The sequence below is a fragment of the Ylistrum balloti genome, unplaced genomic scaffold (assembly GCF_031769215.1).
Source record: "Ylistrum balloti isolate Yb309-2 unplaced genomic scaffold, AGI_CSIRO_Ybal_v1 Utg370452, whole genome shotgun sequence".
NCBI lineage: Eukaryota > Metazoa > Mollusca > Bivalvia > Pectinida > Pectinidae > Ylistrum > Ylistrum balloti.
In genome coordinates, this window is record NW_026782300.1 from 1,247,460 (window position 1) to 1,264,929 (window position 17,470).

Genomic DNA, 17,470 nt, shown 5'->3' on the forward strand with positions numbered 1-17,470 from the left:
CAGTGTATCTGATACCCTTCTATTGGAACTTTGAATGATGAATGAAGTGGCTGGAACACAGGGAAGCAAACACTTCCTTCACAATGATTTTGATTCATTTCATCGTATGATGTCAGCAGTTTGATGTTTGTCGCTTGGTAATTTAATGTTTTGTCTCCTTTCATCAAATAGATATTTTGTATCTTGCTGTTATTTTTACTATGTAAAATTTCTATCCCCCTCCATCTTATTGGTCATGAAGTGTTTCACATGCCATGTCCTCTCCTTTCTCAATTAAATTTATGCACTCTTGATTAAACTTTATACAAATGTTGGCCTTTGGTTTTTCCCCCCATCAAACAAAACATTGCCAGCATTCTGGTAACTTCATTTCTGAAGAGGTTTTTTTATTTCACTTCACAAAAAGTTTAAACAGTTGAAAAATAACTGCATTGAGTTAATATTTCAAGGTCACCATGAATAGTTGTGTTGAATTGGAGCAGGCCTTTTATGTCCTATAGACCTTTCCTAATTTCTCTGGCCATTTACCATGTCTTCATATGTAACAGTTTGATATTCTGTTTCTCCCAGCCACTTGATCTCAAACACCAGAAGGAGCTCCAGGTTTGCATTCCACTTGATAATCTGTGTATTACGTTTGGGATGATGTTTTCTGTAATCTCTTTCTTATGAATGATTACTGTTTGATCTACATGGTCTGTTGGAGCAGAGGTTAAATGCTTTGCATTCACTGGGGTTTAATTACCCAACAGGACATGAAAAGATGCAGGGTTCTTGCCCAACTGCATAGGTTTTCTCTGGGTACTCTGATTTGCTGCCACAGTAAGACCCCTTGCGTGTTACAATTAATTATCAGTGCTGGCTGATGGTGTTGTTTTTTATTTCCATGGATGGTTATTTTGACATCTCTGTCATCATGTCAAACATTTTAATGTTGATTAAAAGCTGAGGTCCTGTGACAAAGGTTTTTTTCTTCTGTCAGATAAGCACATTAACACATATTCTTATTATTTAGAAATAATTTTATTCTGACTGTGCCAGGAAGAACAGCATACATGCAATTGTCATCTGTCTTCATGCTTGAAACACGATCTTCATTCTCCTTCTGTACAAGATAAAAAAATTGATTGTGCCAGCATTTGCTATATATAGGACTGGGATTATACCTTTGGGAAGAACAATTGTGTGGTGATTACAACGATGAAATGTAAGAGGTAAAATAAATCAATCACTACACATGATCGTTGATGGAGTCTCTGTTCCCATCACTGTGTAACCAACGCCTGGCCAACGGGGCCATTGATCGAAGGTTGGCCACAGCTTCTGGAAATGGAGAGAGTGTCTACAGCATGTTAAGGGTTGTCTTATACAAGAGAGTGAATGGTTTGTATGTGTCTACAGTATGCTGGGGTGTGTCTTATACAGTTGAGTGGAGGGAATATATATGTGTCTACAGCTTGCTAAGGTGTGTTTTTTACATGAGAGCAGATGGTATATAGTTGGCTGTGTTTTGTACAGGAGAGTTTAGGTTATGTGTCTACAGTGTACAAAGATGTGTCTTATACAGGGAAGCAAAGGTTATATATGTATATGGAGCATGCCTATATGTGTCTTATACTAGGGACTAGAGGGTATATATGTGTCTACAGCATCCTTAGGAGTGTCTTATACAGGAGAGCAGAGAATATATATATACATCTAACAGCATGCTGAGGTGTCTTATACCAGGGGGCAGAAGGTATATATGTGTCTACAGCATGCTGAGGTGTGTATTATACAAGGGGGCAGAAGGTATATATGTGTCTACAGCATGCTGAGGTGTGTCTTATACAAGGGGGCAGAAGGTATATATGTGTCTACAGCATGCTGAGGTGTGTCTTATACAAGGGGGCAGAAGGTATATATGTGTCTACAGCATGCTGAGATGTGTCTTATACAAGGGGGCAGAGGTAATATATGTGTCTACAGCATGCCTTATATTCTAGTAGGAGACTTTGAGTGATGGCACTTGATCATGTTGACCAGATTAAGAATGAGTAGGCAAATAATGTAAATATATTTGCAGGAACTGATGATTTTGGAACTGTATTCTGGAACTTTGAGTTGTTTTGACTGATTCAGGAGCAATCCTGAATTACTTGGCAATAACTTTGTAAGTTTAGACAACACAGTCTGTATGTGTGTGGGAATTTCATTGTTTTGCCAACTGGCACATCTCTTTGCTGTCATAATTTGTTTCAAAGTGAGTGTGTTTACATTGGTATGTAGTCTGACCAGTTCCAATATCTGTCTTTTAGGACTACATTTGTATATATGCATAACACATTAAACAAATCTGCTGACACAGTCATTCTAAACCCCACACTTTTATCCTACATGGTCTGTTAATGCCTTTAATTTGGGTTTAAGAACATCTTTCCATCTGTAAGTCCAGGTGGTGTTTCCAGGTTATATCTTTTGAAATAATTAACTTATTATGTGAAGCTATTTTACATCAGTACATACCTATATAGGTCAGAGGTCGAAATTCAAACACATTTGTTATAATATATACAATTTTAAATTCTTGATGCTATTTTGTGTTGGAAAGGGGTCGAAATGATAATAACAACAGAGTTCATGACATACAAATATCCGTTTCATTAAATTACGAAATAACAAACAGGGGGAAAAATTTATTATACCATCATTTCTAGATCAGTGTCCACCAAATCATGTATTTGCAAATATGTGTGTAGAAGTGAGTATTTGCAAATATGTGTGTAGAAGTGAGTATTTGCAAATATGTGTGTAGAAGTGAGTATTTGCAAATATGTGTGTAGAAGTGAGTATTTGCAAATATGTGTGTAGAAGTGAGTATTTGCAAATATGTGTGTAGCAGTGAGTATTTGCAAATATGTGTGTAGAAGTGAGTATTTGCAAATATGTGTGTAGAAGTGAGTATTTGCAAATATGTGTGTAGAAGTATTTGCAAATATGTGTGTAGAAGTGAGTATTTGCAAATATGTGTGTAGAAGTGAGTATTTGCAAAATCTGAGTGATTTATTGTAGTACTAAATACTTTATATTTGCATCCTGACAAATTTTATTTCATTTTTGGGGGTATAGTTGTAATTTTGTTCGTTAATCGTCGAAGTATGGGTATTCCTGTTCTACATGTCCTATATAAATATTATACATGTAGTGATCCACCTCAAAGATATCAATTTTAATACATATGTTTCAATTATAAGACCAATTTTACAGATGATGGTTTTAGGTTAAATCAGTCTTTTCTAATACCATATTTGGTGAAACATTTAACTGTCTAATTAGACACCCTGTGGGATACAAAATATTGGTCATGTTTACCTGTCTAATCTGACTTCCTGTTGGATTTGTATTGGTAAGCTTTACCTATCTAATCTGACTTTCTGCCTGTGTAATCTGACTTCCTGTGGGGTACAACATATTGGTTTTATTTTTTTTTCATTAATGATTTAATTCAAAAATGGGATTATCACATTCAGTGTGACTATACAGGATGTTTGATTATTGTTCAGGTGTTTTGTATCCTTACTTACTGTATGTGTGCACACTGTTGGATATTCAGCTGGTGTGAGAGGCACTGATTGAATGATCCATAATATATTCCTATAGCTTCTATTTCCATACCAACACACACACAGCCTCCTCTACTGGGTTAGCCATTTGCTGTGCTTATGTGTGCTAGCTCTAGCTATACCCAAGCAGGAAGCAGGCTTGTGTTGGCTACCGCAGCTGAAAGTATTGAGGAGTTACTATACTTACCCATTCCAATGACCTTGGACTGAAGCTTGGAGATCACAGGTGTAGGGTTGAAGGCCCATAAATACTTTCTCCTACACACAGGTATGTTATTTCTCCCTGGCACTTAGTCAGCCCAGTCTGTAGCTGGCCTCGCAGCCTACAAGTATACAGTTACGCATATTAGCATGCGCTTTTTGTTGATTTTCCCAGGTTTGTTTTTACAGATGATTGTTAAGAATATACTGTTCTGATGGACAAGTTTAACATTTATTTGCACTTCTTATAATTGGTATATGAGAGAGTATTTGTAACCACAGAATATTGTTAGTGGTTCAGCACTGCTAAACTGGTATATCAATCAGTTTGGATTTAAAAGGAGTAACCACAAGTCATCAGAGTGCTTGTCTGCTAATTAGCTAGGATAGTTTGTAGTGTGTATATGTGTTCAGAGAAGAGAGGTTACCTGATTGTGGAGGAGGCGAAAATATTGTGTTTAAATAACATTGACAGGATTAACAGCTGTGGGAAACTGGTTGGATTTATTTGGATACAAGCAGACAACTGGATGGTGAATTGTGTAATTATGGCACAGTAGGTAGTCCTTTTTCCATCCTTTTTCCATCGTTCCTTCTCTTCTCCAGAATATTAGAGCCTATTGATTGTATAAATATGCTAATTTCATTCTTATTTACATGCTTGATTAAAATAACATTTTCTTGTCTTAGTAAGGTAGTAATATGTATGCTCAAAGTTTCTGTTAAAAAATGTATTATTTGCATTCCGTATTTATCCATCAATAAGCCCATGCCTTGTAGTAAGCCCACCCTTATTTATTTATTACTAAAGAATTATCTGTTGGAATATCATTTTCCTTGACAAGCCCACATCTGACATTGAGACTTAGCTAATGCATGGAATTCCTGGGCTTGTTGCAAGATATATGTGATACTAACAAACTGCAAAACTTAATCTTCAAACAAATTTTTACTCAGAAGTTTACTTTAAACACAATATTATAATTATATTGCATTCAAATACTTGCTTTGAAATAAGAAGGCGATGAGTATTTTCTAATACATAGAACAACACAGTTGCCATCCATTCATTCGTCCATCTTTCTGTTCGTGTTTTAGTGTCCCAAGCATAACTTTGCCTAACGTTAAACAAGGATCATGAAACTTGGTGTATACATTTGTCATACTAAGAGGATGTGCAGTGTACCAAATCCAGGGCCCTTGACCCCACAAATACAGAGTTACTGCCCTTTGTTAAAATTTTGTGTCTTGAGCAATTTGCTTGCAATGAAACTAGGATAATGAAACTTGATGGATACATTGGGCATACTAAGACAATGTGCTGTGTACTAATTTCAGGCCTTCGACCCCTCTATTTCAGAGTAATTACCCTTTGTTAAAAATATCTTGTATCTATAAATGTGCTAGCATTAAACCTAGGGTCAGGGAACTTGGTGTATACATTGGTTGTACTAAAAGAATGTGCAGTATACTAATTCTAGGTTGTTTTCAGGAAGCATTCTACAGTTTCACTGATGTTCTTGTTTTTTTATTGTTGAATTCAAGTAAGATAACAGACAATACAATACTTTTCATATGATACATATTTGACAAATTTGTATATTTTTTCCCATAACATTTTTGTTCACCATTTTTGGGAAGACAATTTCCTTTTTAAAACTAGTCTTATCAAATGTCATAAAAGACAATTTGATCTTCATGTACTATGTTCTTTTTATTGCCATGTTTGTGTAGGTCATTTCATTTATGATACTTAACTGGAATTGTTTGAAATTAATTATATCTTTGAAGAATGGAGATTATGCAATTAAATGTCAGGCAGAAATGAAATTTGTTATAAATGTGTTGAATTTAATAACATATTCTTACATGTTTATTAGGCTGGATGGGAGGTTATGGCTGTTTAACTGGCAGTTTTCATGCTATTATAACACTTAGGTCTAAATTGGTGAATAGCATGATTGTATCCTGGTTGTAACTCGTAATATCAACTTTATAGTAAAACTGCAGAACAGGTCTGTTCAAGTAGTATTTATAGGTGGTTGTCTATTTTGTCTTGTAGATAATTCTCTAGGTAGATTTGAAACTGACAGAAAAAAAAATAGATTTAATGGTACATCAGACATACTATCGGACAGAGTTTCCTCACTGGGTTTATCACAATGGAACATTTTAAGGCTGGGTCTCCTTGTATAAGCTGGTGACTGCCGCACCGAATAACATATGGGAGGCCTGTCACATGGCAATTAGGGCTAAATGTCTTTACCCAAGTACACAGCCAGGTCAGTACAGACTAGCTTGCTTAGCTTCCTGTAAAACACAACTGCCATAGGTTGATATCATTGAACCATTTTCCTTGGATCTTCACCTTAGGTTACATTGGTCACTTGTTTAGCTGACTGAGCTATTGCAGCCCACACAGTGTACTTAATGACTGAAGTATTGTACATATTATATCTGTATATTGTAGTTTACAGTTCTCTTTATAAACAGATGACTGGTCTCTAAAGGCAGGTATGATTGGTCTCTATAGACAGGTATGACTGGTCTAAGACAGTTAATTGTTCTCCATAGAGAGATATGATTGGTTCCTATATTGAAACAGGTCTCTAGTCTCTATAGACAGGTATAAGTGGTCTCCCTAATGAGACAGGTAACTAGTCTCTATAGACAGGCATAACTGATCTCCATAGTAAGACAGGTAGCTAGTCTCTATAGACAGGGATAACTGATCTCCATAATAAGACAGGTAACTTGTCTATATAGACCGGTATAACTGGTCTCCATAGTAAGACAGGTAACTAGTCTCTATAGACAGGTATAACTGATCTCCATAGTAAGACAGGTAACTAATCTCTTTTGACAGGTATCACTGTTTTAAGACAGATAATACTGGTCATTCTGGACAAGTATTTCTGGTCTATAAATACAGATAACACTGTTTACTCTAGACAGGTATTACTGGTCCCTATAAACAGATTAAACTGGTCACACTAAAGCAGGTATTTGTGTAAGTTGTATCACTGGTATCTATAAACAGCTAACACTGGTATTTATAGACAGGTAAAACAGGTCGCTCTAGACAGGTATTACTGGCCAGGCTCCATTATTAGCAGTATTGGTTTATTTTGTGAAATCTTTATTCATAATTACTTCTGCTAATTGTATCACAGACCAGGTCATGTGAAAACATTTCATCTAAGTCATCTCTCAGACCATTTTTGCACTTGTATAACTCCTTAATCAGTCCTAAGTTACCTTAATATGTTACCCATCATTCTTACCAGTTGTGTAATCATGGTCCTGATCTTGTCTATCCACACCCCATCATGTAGTCTTCTTCAAAATGTATGGCTTCCAGATGTAATCGCTCAGTAGTTTATAGTAGAATCAGAGGCCTGGGATAACGTATTATGTAAAAAGGTAAATTGTTTGAGATGAAAAAGTTGTAAGATTCTATCACAGGATATATTACAAAGACATGGTTTCTATCAAAATTCTCATCAGTTCTCCAATTATTTCATAAAAATGATAAATACTTTGTGTGTTTAGTCATTTTCCTTCCTGATCTGCTGTAAACATGATTCACACTTTGTTTATGAAGTACACCATATCAGTCTGTCGTTCTGAAAATAACTTATCAGGCTTTGTTTTAATGCAGAGGTTTTAGTGATTGTCTTCATTGCTCCCCAAATTTGTTGGAGTTCTGGAACATTACAGTGCTTTCACATTCATATGGAGTCATGGCATAAACAGAATTGAATATGGTGTGAGTTGAATTAATTAAAGGCAGAATAACGAGTATTAATGGATAATTTTGAACATCACACTGTAGTTTCATTATAATCCGATAATAAAGTACAGTGCATCGATACTTTGAATAATTGTTTTAGGTAAATTGTTAGCTCTCAGTTTTGTCCTAATGTTCTTTTAACAATCACTAGTTACAAGAGAAGTTTTATTTAACTGTTTTCCAGCTAGAGAGTTGGAATTTAGATCACAAGTTTTCCTGTTGAATAATGGTACTAAAAGTATGTCTGAGCCTCAGGGGAAAAGACTTCAATTGTTTTCTGAAGATAGTTGGGTTTGGTGGGAAAGTTCTTTTGAAAAGGCTTTAGAATATTCATGAGAGTTAGCGGATGATGCGATTAAATGTTGGCATCTAGACATTGCAATCATATACCAATAACTTTGAACCCTGACTTTCAACTCTGTAATATTGGGCTTTTTGTGTACACTGCAATGCAGAAAATCCTTCGACCTACAGCATACAAATTCTATCACAATATTCTAGGAAAGAAGAAATGGAAATGAAGACGAAAAAGTGTCATGTTGTTTACCAAAAACGTAAACGAGATGTTTATGCTCCTTTTTAGCTAACCGGGTCTAAAAGACCAGTGAGCTTATGCCGTGGCATGTTTTCTATCATGGTCAACTTTTTACTAAAAATCACTACTTGTCATGAACGAGGGAACATATTTCAACCAGATTTGGTAAGAAGCATTCTGTGATGAAGGGAAATAATTTTTTTTAAAAGTGGTAGGTCTTGGCCCCATGGGGCAGGAGGGTTGAGGCCCAATTGGGGAACTAGAGCAAATTCTTTGAAATTGTACTCCTCAAGTAGGAAAGGTTGGATTTTGCCCAGATTTTGAAAAAATTTCTTGGGTTGTTGGGTGAAGGAGAATTAATTTTGTATAATCAGTAGGTTTTTGCCCTCTGTGGCAGGAGGGGCATGGCCCAATTTTGGAAAAAGAACAATTTCTTTTAAATCCTACTTTTCCTGTAGGAATAATTGGATTATGCCAAACTTTAGTGTGAAGTATTCTTATGATAAAGGGTGGATCCTGGCCTCCAGGAGTAGGAAGGGAGGGCCCAATTTGAGAAATGTAAATTTTAAAAAAGTCTTTCTGTACAAAGATATTGTCAAGGTTTGGTTTGGTATGTAGCAGTTCTTGTGAATAGTGTCTTACGTTTGACTACAAGGCCAGGACCCATTAGGAAAATTATTTCGGAAGTTTTTGTCATATTTGAAATTCTTTGTTTAATGACTAAATAGCTGAATTACCAAATTAACGATGCAGGCCCGTTTGGCCTCTTGTTTATATCCTATCAGGATTTTCGAGGCTTTGCTGGACTATAGTGTGGGATGGTTATTTTGGAAGGGCTTTTGGTACAATGTTATAGATTTTTTTTCTGTAATGAGGGAGAGATATACCAGTGAATATTTTGGATCAAAAAGATGGGATACCTTCAACAAAAGAAGGCAGAAAACTGTATATAAGTGAGCATCACCAGCTTCACAGAACCTGATACATAGGTTGGAAATGATTATACAGATACAAAACATGTGGTACATAAATGACCTTGAATGTAGAGTAGAGGGAATACCAGAAGGCAGGAAGAATTATAACGGTAAACACCTCATGTGTATCTATATATTATATTGTTAACTCTTGAAACTTCAATATCTTTCTGGATTAGCGGTTTAAGGAATTAAATGCTTCATTTATCATTTTTTGGAATACTTTGTAAGTGTTGTAAGCTTTATTTAAGCCCATGCGTGAATTCTATGGAATCAGTTTCAGAATTTACTTTAAAATTATGTTGAATGATTTTACATGTTGTAATGAACATGAAATCTTTTGTAGTTCAGAACTATATTTCTGCATGGAATAATTATTTTGGTGTAAGTCATCAGGCAAAATTCAGCATAATAACAACGTCAGGTCAACAAAGATTGAACAAAAACCTGTTGAAGTTATGATGGTCGGATTTTCAGTCAATGTTGCAGGATAAAAAGAATGCATGGTCAGTGTATAAGCTGCATTTTGACTCAGAACAGGAAGACAAAAGTGGCTCGTCAGAGGCTTGTCATTGTTGTCATTCTTCATCTTTGCAAAAATACAGCTTACATTTTAAGACACTGACATTGTATTCTCTAAGTGAAGAGCTGAGGGAGGTTGCACAGGAGGGTTTGTTCCTGTGTAGATTGGTAATTTATCAGGTAAGTAGACAGTTTACAGTATAATGGATGAAGATCTAACAGTTTACAGTATAATGGATGAAGATCTAGTGATCCTCACTGATAAAATTCATGTGTCAAATATTAGTAATATTACAACATTGATGCACTCTTGGATTATAGTAATCCGTGTTATGCTCAATTCCCCTTTCATTTATGCAACCAGGTTTGTTCTAAATTAACAGCTCCTCACATCCCTTCAGACCAGGCTTGTTTTACAGTTCCCTTTAATCTATCATATCTGGCTTATTTAACACCCCTCAAAACCCCCCAGACCAGGCTTACTTTACCCTTCCCTGCAGTTTTTCATACCTGGCTTATTAAACATCCCTCACTGCCCCTCAACACAAGGCTTAGTTTAAACTTCAATAAATTTCCGAAGTTTGGTTAATTTTTGACAGTCCTGTCAAAAACAAGACCATTTTCAACAATTGCTTCCCCTTTGTAGTGCCATTTTTGTTTCTGTTCTGTCTGTTACAAAAACGGCTGAACATTAAAAAACATAAAAAAGAAATAAAACTAAACTAAACTAAAAACACAAAGCAGGGTTAAGTGGAGATCAGAGACATAAACTATGGATTAAATGACATCTTAAAATTTGTGTATTTCCTGTGAGAGTTTTATTTTTCAGTCAGTTAATTATAAAATCAGTGGTTTCTACAAAGTTTTCAGCAGGACTAGAATTGCATATTTCATCTTACATCTGTACTATGTGCCTGTTTCCTGACAGGTATTTTGGAGACCATTGCAGCATATTATTTGCACATTTGCTAAAGTAGACAACAAAATTAATAATTAATGAAGGAGAGAAAATCAATGTTCTAGTGTCCAGTAATTGTGTGATTTGCATATTTTGGGATTCAGTACGCATTATAATGTGAATGCCATAGGTCTAATTATAGGACTGTACAAATTGGCAAGGTTCCACCTCACTTGAGTGTGGTGTTATATGAATTTTTCTAGCACTGTTCGATGTCACCTGAAGCTAAATATCAAAGGTAATGTAGCAAAAATGTCACACAATGGCTGGAAATTTTACCACCTCACCAACAATCACATACAGATTGATTGACTGCAAACAGAATGTTCTGGAGCAGGTAGACCATAAAATAGCACTAAGACAGACCATTGCTGAAAGATGTGTACTTTTCTGAGTACCAGGTTTAAAGGATGCCCAACACAAATAGCTAGTGTACAACTCCAAGGTGACACAAAACAGGGCATTTTATATCTCATTATAGATTGTGGAAAATTGCATATTTCATTAGGCCTTAGTAATCTTATAGCCAGGTTTTAAGTTTCTAGGACTTTCATCGGTGAAACTGATGCCAGCTTTTACTGTTTACACAAATGGATGTACAAACAATTAGGCACAAGAAATCGTCTCAATGTGCCTCTTTATTCGCATCACTTACAGCAGAATGCACGTTAATTTTCCAGGCAGCAGTTCCTCCTATAGTGGGGAATAAAGATTTACCTCGATTGAATGTCATCACATGACATTTTCCTTCATCAATTAGTAAAGCTGTTCAAATTGTGGAATCTTTGCTAATGCATTGCAGCAGGCAGTGATTTTGTGTTGGTTCTCCAGAGCGTCTTGGTTTAAATACAGTTGTCCTGGTACATATATAGCATTGTTTGTATGTCTGCCCTGGTCTGATGCCTGGTATAACCTGAGGGTGCTGAGATCGCGTGAATATTTCAACAGGATGAATTTCTGCAAACCCAGACACATTTCAGGTACATTTGTGTGATTACTGTCTTTACAGATTTACCTTCATAGGATTCTCATCTGCTTAGAAAATTATCATGAATTATTGAAGTTAACGTTTTTCTCTCTCTCTGATTATTTTGTTCTCGGAGATGCTGAGTATAGATATTATGTAAGCTATGTCTTAGAGACTGTAGACAATGTATGCTTGAAGTTTGCAGCTGATTGTGTTATGTAGCTCTACTAAATTTTTTACGTAAGTCAGTCCCAGTGTAACAGGCCAAGGTGTGCAAGGAAATATATAGCTTACCAGACAATACAATAATTAATGTAAAATGTCTTGTTCAGCTGGTGGTGTCGAAGTTGAGCTGATGCAAAGGCATTCTCCCAATGTCTGAGGCAAGGATGGGCACTAATTCAGTATAGAATCTTCACATACATTCTTATTGTCTCCAACATAGAGTGTCTTACTTTGGTTTCGTATTCCTTTTGGATGTAGGTCCCTATCCTTTGTTTCTCTTAGAAACCTAGCAACTATATAATACCCAAGGTTAAATTCATTATCAAATCTAATGCGATTTTGTTTCTGTTTTCTAACTTCACATTATCCATAGTGTTGCATATGTTAGAGTTCTTGCAAATTGATTGATTTATTTCTGTTGTTTTCACATTTTATAGCATAAATGTAACCTCAGGGATGATGAAATATGACCCATTGGCTAATCAATTTTGATACTGGATGCTGAAAGTCATTAGTACAACGAAATCATATTTAATCTCAAAATAAATCTGTTTCCGCTGTAATATAAATTGCAAATAAAATGATGGATTTGTGGCTCCATTTGAAATCTGGAAGATCAATACAACAAATTCAGAGTCAAGCTTCAAAGTGAATCAGAAGAGAAAACTTCCTTTTTACACTTAACTGACCTCAGATTGCAAACATTTTATTTGAACGATGGCTTGATGTATTTAATGACAGTTTCCTTAAGCCTTTTATGTTTTTCAGGACAACTTAATTTGATCTTCTTTTGATCATGATGGATATTGGACATGGATATAAATTGGACAATTGTTGAAAAAGATTTTCTGTAAATGGTTTCTGTTTTGCAATGCAACCTTGCTTATTCCTCTTTTGTACATTATTGGTGATGGCAATTGGTACTGCTGTCTTCACTTTCAAAAAATTGTGTCTCCTCTCTACACAATGGGTTATCATACTCTGGTTTCCATCAAGGTCATATACAGTGTTTACACTGGTACCTATCAAGGTCATATACAGTGTTTACACTGGTACCTATCAATGTCATATACAGTGCTTACACTGGTATCCATCAAGGTCATATACTGTCTTTACACGGGTATCTATCACAGCCATATACTGTCTTTACACTGGTACCTATCAAGGACAAATACAGTGTTTATACTGGTATCCATCAAGGTCATATACTGTCTTTACACTGGTGCCTATCAAGGACATATACAGTGTTTACACTGGTACCTATCAAGGACATATACAGTGTTTATACTGGTACCTATCAAGGACATATACAGTGTTTACACTGGTACCTATCAAGGACTTATACAGTGTTTATACTAGTACCTATCAAGGACATATACAGTGTTTACACTGGTACCTATCAAGGACATATACAGTGTTTACACTGGTACCTATCAAGATCATATAAAGAACATTTGCCAACGTGAATGAAATATGTGTATCTGTGACATGCCTTGTTAGCTTGGTATGTGAACAACTAACAAAGATCTCATCAGGACTGACATCTGGGAATAAAAGGCTGGCCAGTGTAAACCATGGTAATGGCAGTTACATCGTGTATGTGAGACCATGATGATCAGTGTGTTAGTCCTATCAACAACACATTCTCTTGCCAGCATGCACAAGAGTGTAAAAGGTCACCATACACTTACCTGGATGCAAATATGATGTAAGCAAAGGTTTTGGAAGTTATTCTGTTATTACTGTTCCAGAAAAATAATAAAGCTACAAGAGATTCTTGTTGGTAGGAACAACTGTGTGAGTCTGAAGTATTGTACCAGTGTGAAGTTGTTACAGGAACATCGACTGAAGTCATGTGGGTTAATATAACAAAGCTCATAATTGCGTGTTTGTCACTTTGGCTCAAATTTACACCGAAAGGAACATTGTTCAGAAATGGTAACACTGTGGAATGTTATAACATCATGGAATGTTATTAGGAAAAATGCCTACTATGATAGAAAAAATTGTATTGGAGAAATAACTATAGGAACTGAACAATTCAATCTGACAGTGTTTGTGGGGAGGAATGTTAGCCAGAGCTTAAATGTTATTATCTATTTGTTCTCCCATGATTAGTCTACCTTCATTAAGACAGGTGCAGATGATGTTGTATGGGTCTCCTACGGGGTGATCTCTATGATGTGTATGTGTTTGTGTGTGTGTTCCTTGTGCCGATCTAGTGGACAAACTTTTATGTATATCTTCATTATATCTTTTCTCTTTCCCTATGATGCCTATGTATTTCTCTTATTGTGTTTTCTAATTTCAACTATGCATTACCAGTTCTAGTACACTCTATGACTTAAATTGAAATATTTAAAAGATTTTGAAAATATTTTGCAAAGTGAAAATAGTTTATGAACCAGTTCTGATTGGCTGAAGACTATTTGGTGTAGCTGTGATAGTTGCCCTTTTAAGCAGTTGATAATATTTACACTGAATTAAGCAAAGTTACTTCTGTAATTTGACATGTTGACATATTGTAGGTTGTAAAGGGGGTGTGAAATCAATTTATTAACACACTGCTATAACTAGTTTTCCAATTTGATGTAGAAAAAATCAACACTCACTGTTTGTCAGACTTGGGTGAGAAATTGTGTAAAGAACAGTAGATAGTCGACCATTAACAGGCAATCAGACAGGGTGCCTGTAATTACAGTCGGTTTTAGTGGATTTAGCGAAATGAAGTAACTGAAAAATTCAATTTGACATTTCACTGCAAAATTGGTTGTGTGAGGAGACATATATGTATACCAAGAAGTGCAGTCATTGATTTAGTTCCTTAGAATTGACAAGGAGAACATTTCCAGATATCCATGTATCATTGTTGAGAAAAACTTTTGAATTTAAATTTGATGAAAGTTGCGGAGAATTTTGGCTGTTATAGAAACGAGCAACCAAATAGCAGTCTTTTTCATCAGTTACTAATTTGTGCGAGAGAACCAAATATTCCTTACTTGAGTTTTATTGATTTTCATTGAGGTCGACAAGATTGCTTCAGAGTAATGCTTCTGTATTGCTAAATGTCTCCGCGAGGCTTCAAGTTCCATAGAAATCTCTGGCAAATGTGATACCATGAATAGGTCTTTTGTATAGTTCTCTATTGTGATCCAAAGGTAGTCGAATCTATTGAACTGGAATTTATATTAGTCTTTGAATAATACATTGAACATTTGTCTGTTGGCACTGTTTCTTGGAAGGTGCTTGATCATAATAACTATAAACATCTAATTATCTGCTCTCTGTCAGGGATAAGGCAAACAAAACCAGATTCCATGTGAGAAAGTTCTAAAAAGGTGGATTGATCTACAATAATTCTAGCAGGATAAGGTGTCTTTGATCCTTGATAAAATAATCTCTGAAATTAAAGTAAACTTATCTCCTGACACCAAATTTCAGAGATAACCTTCGAAGAAAATATGCAGGTATGGAGTGATTGGTTTAAACCTCTCACTTCAGCATCTTCCGATCTTTCAAGATTAAAGAAAATGTACTTTTCAATATAATGGTATTATTTTTTTCACCTCTCCCCCCTTCCAACCTCTTGAGTATGAGGGAGATTTTGCTTTAGCAGGAGAGAGCTAGACCTCTGGGCATATGTACTTCTGGGTGCTAGTGGAATTTAGCCTACCTAGAGACACTTTTGGGCATTACATTAAATCAGACCACCGATAAACAGACATCCTGGTATTATGATGATTTGACCTACCAAGAGAGACTTATACGATTTAATGGATGTCAGCCCATCAGTAAGACTTTTAGACATTAATGGGAATCAGTCCACTGAGAGAGACTTCTTGTCCTCAATGGGAATCAGCCAGGAAAAATAAACTCCTTTGTCTTCATTGGAATCCTCCCAACCAGATAGGCTTTTGAGCTAGTGGGAATCAGACCACCAAGAGAGACCTTTGAGCCAGTTGGAATCAGACCACCAAGAGAGACCTTTGAGCCAGTTGGAATCAGACCATTAATAGAGACCTTTGGGTCAGTGGGAATCAGACCACCAACAGAGACCTTTGGGTCAGTCAGAATCAGACCACCAACAGAGACCTTTGGGTCAGTGGGAATCAGGCACCTTTGGGTCAGTGGGAATCAGACCACCAACAGAGACCTTTGGGTCAGTCAGAATCAGACCACCAACAGAGACCTTTGGGTCAGTGGGAATCAGGCCTCCAATAGAGACATTTGGGTCAGTCAGAATCAGGCACCTTTGGGTCAGTGGGAATCAGGCTACCAACAATGACTTCTGAGCCTTTATAGGAATCAGCCAACAAAGAAAATTTTCGGGGCCTGAATTGGAGTCAGCCCATCAAGAGACTTCCATGCAAGTCAATGGGAATCAGACCAACAAGAGAGACTTTAAGGCCTTGATAGAAATAAGCCAAGTAAGAAAGACTCTTGGGCCTTATTCAGAGTCAGCCTATCAAGAGAAACTTTTGGGTCATGATGGCAGTCAGCCCACCAAGAGAGATTTTAGTGCCTTTATCAGCCTGGTAAGAGAAATTTCTTGGTCTTAATGGTAGTTAGTCCACCAAGAGAAATTTCTTGGTGAGATTCTACCAACCAAGAGACAGACCTTAATCATTAGTGGAGGGTCAGTCCACAAAAACGACAGTCTTCACGACATTATCATTATCATCATACTAGGAGACAGGCTTCTGTGTATTAGTGAGGAGTGATATTGTCTGTCAGGAACCTAGTCATAAAACTGGAAATCCCCTTGTGATATTCAAATTTGCTTACATTTGCTTTTAACTGCTTGCTGTAAATGTTTTATATTGACAGTAAGATGGACACTTTAATGTGTATTGTACTTGGTGTGGTGTATGAAGATGCTTTATTCTGAAGAAACAGAAGAGCGTTTCAGTGTAGATAGGACAGTAGGATGCAACCCTGAAATAAATCCTGGATTAGATATCGTTGATAAAGTTAGCAGTCAAGTTTTATGTGACCTTTTTGTTTGGTTTATGGGGGGATAGGAAATGGTCATATTGAGGTGTTTTATTCATCGTCACAGACCTGTGTGGGTATGGGGTCAAAGCCGGTTATTCCGAGCTCTAGGTAAATATGAGCTTCTGTCAACATTTTACTTTCACACAGTGATCTCTCTGTACCTTTGTAAGTTGATTCAGAAGTTGTTCAACATTAGGGATGACAAGATCTGACTGCACAGCTTTCTTTCTCTTGTCATGAAAATTCTTTTATCAATGATAGGCCACACCTTCTCAAACTCACACCCATTCCTATCTATTGACTGTGGTTAGGTGGGTGGGATGGGATGAGGTTGAGGTTCATTGCTTGGTCTATGGAGGTGCAATATTGCATCTGTGCTTTCAAACTGAACACTTTCTTATAAAATGCCTGTGAACATGACCAATCATAAATTCATGAACAGATTTACTTTACACCACAGTTTTATGTATGAATTAATTTGACGGCCATTGGTCCATTTGACAAGTTGGGGCTAGTTTGGATTTTCCAAAAGAAAAAGGAAAGATGTCTTCATTAGAGAAGGGAACAGCAGAGGAAATTTAACAAAATTTTTGATAGCTCAAAAATGAAGTAGAAGCTTTATGATGTATATTGCATCCTTGATAAAATGTTTTATACTTTTTTGTTTAGCAAGGCCAGCCATTTCAATTCAGTATTCA

General features: G+C 36.2%; 1 protein-coding gene across 5 annotated transcripts in view; it reads left to right on the forward strand.

Annotated features, from left to right (window-relative positions):
- Positions 1-17,470, forward strand: part of LOC132555126 (plasma membrane calcium-transporting ATPase 2-like) — a 146,215-nt gene that overhangs the window by 35,871 nt on the left and 92,874 nt on the right. The window contains exon 1 of one of the 5 annotated variants that reach the window (XM_060219473.1): positions 3,822-3,870. The exons of 3 other annotated variants lie outside the window; for them this stretch is intronic. The gene's annotated coding sequence lies outside the window, so the exon portion shown is untranslated. Of the gene's footprint in view, positions 1-3,821; positions 3,871-3,961; positions 4,360-17,470 lie in introns of those variants that run through there. One more of the 5 variants, XM_060219470.1, reaches the window with a different exon arrangement.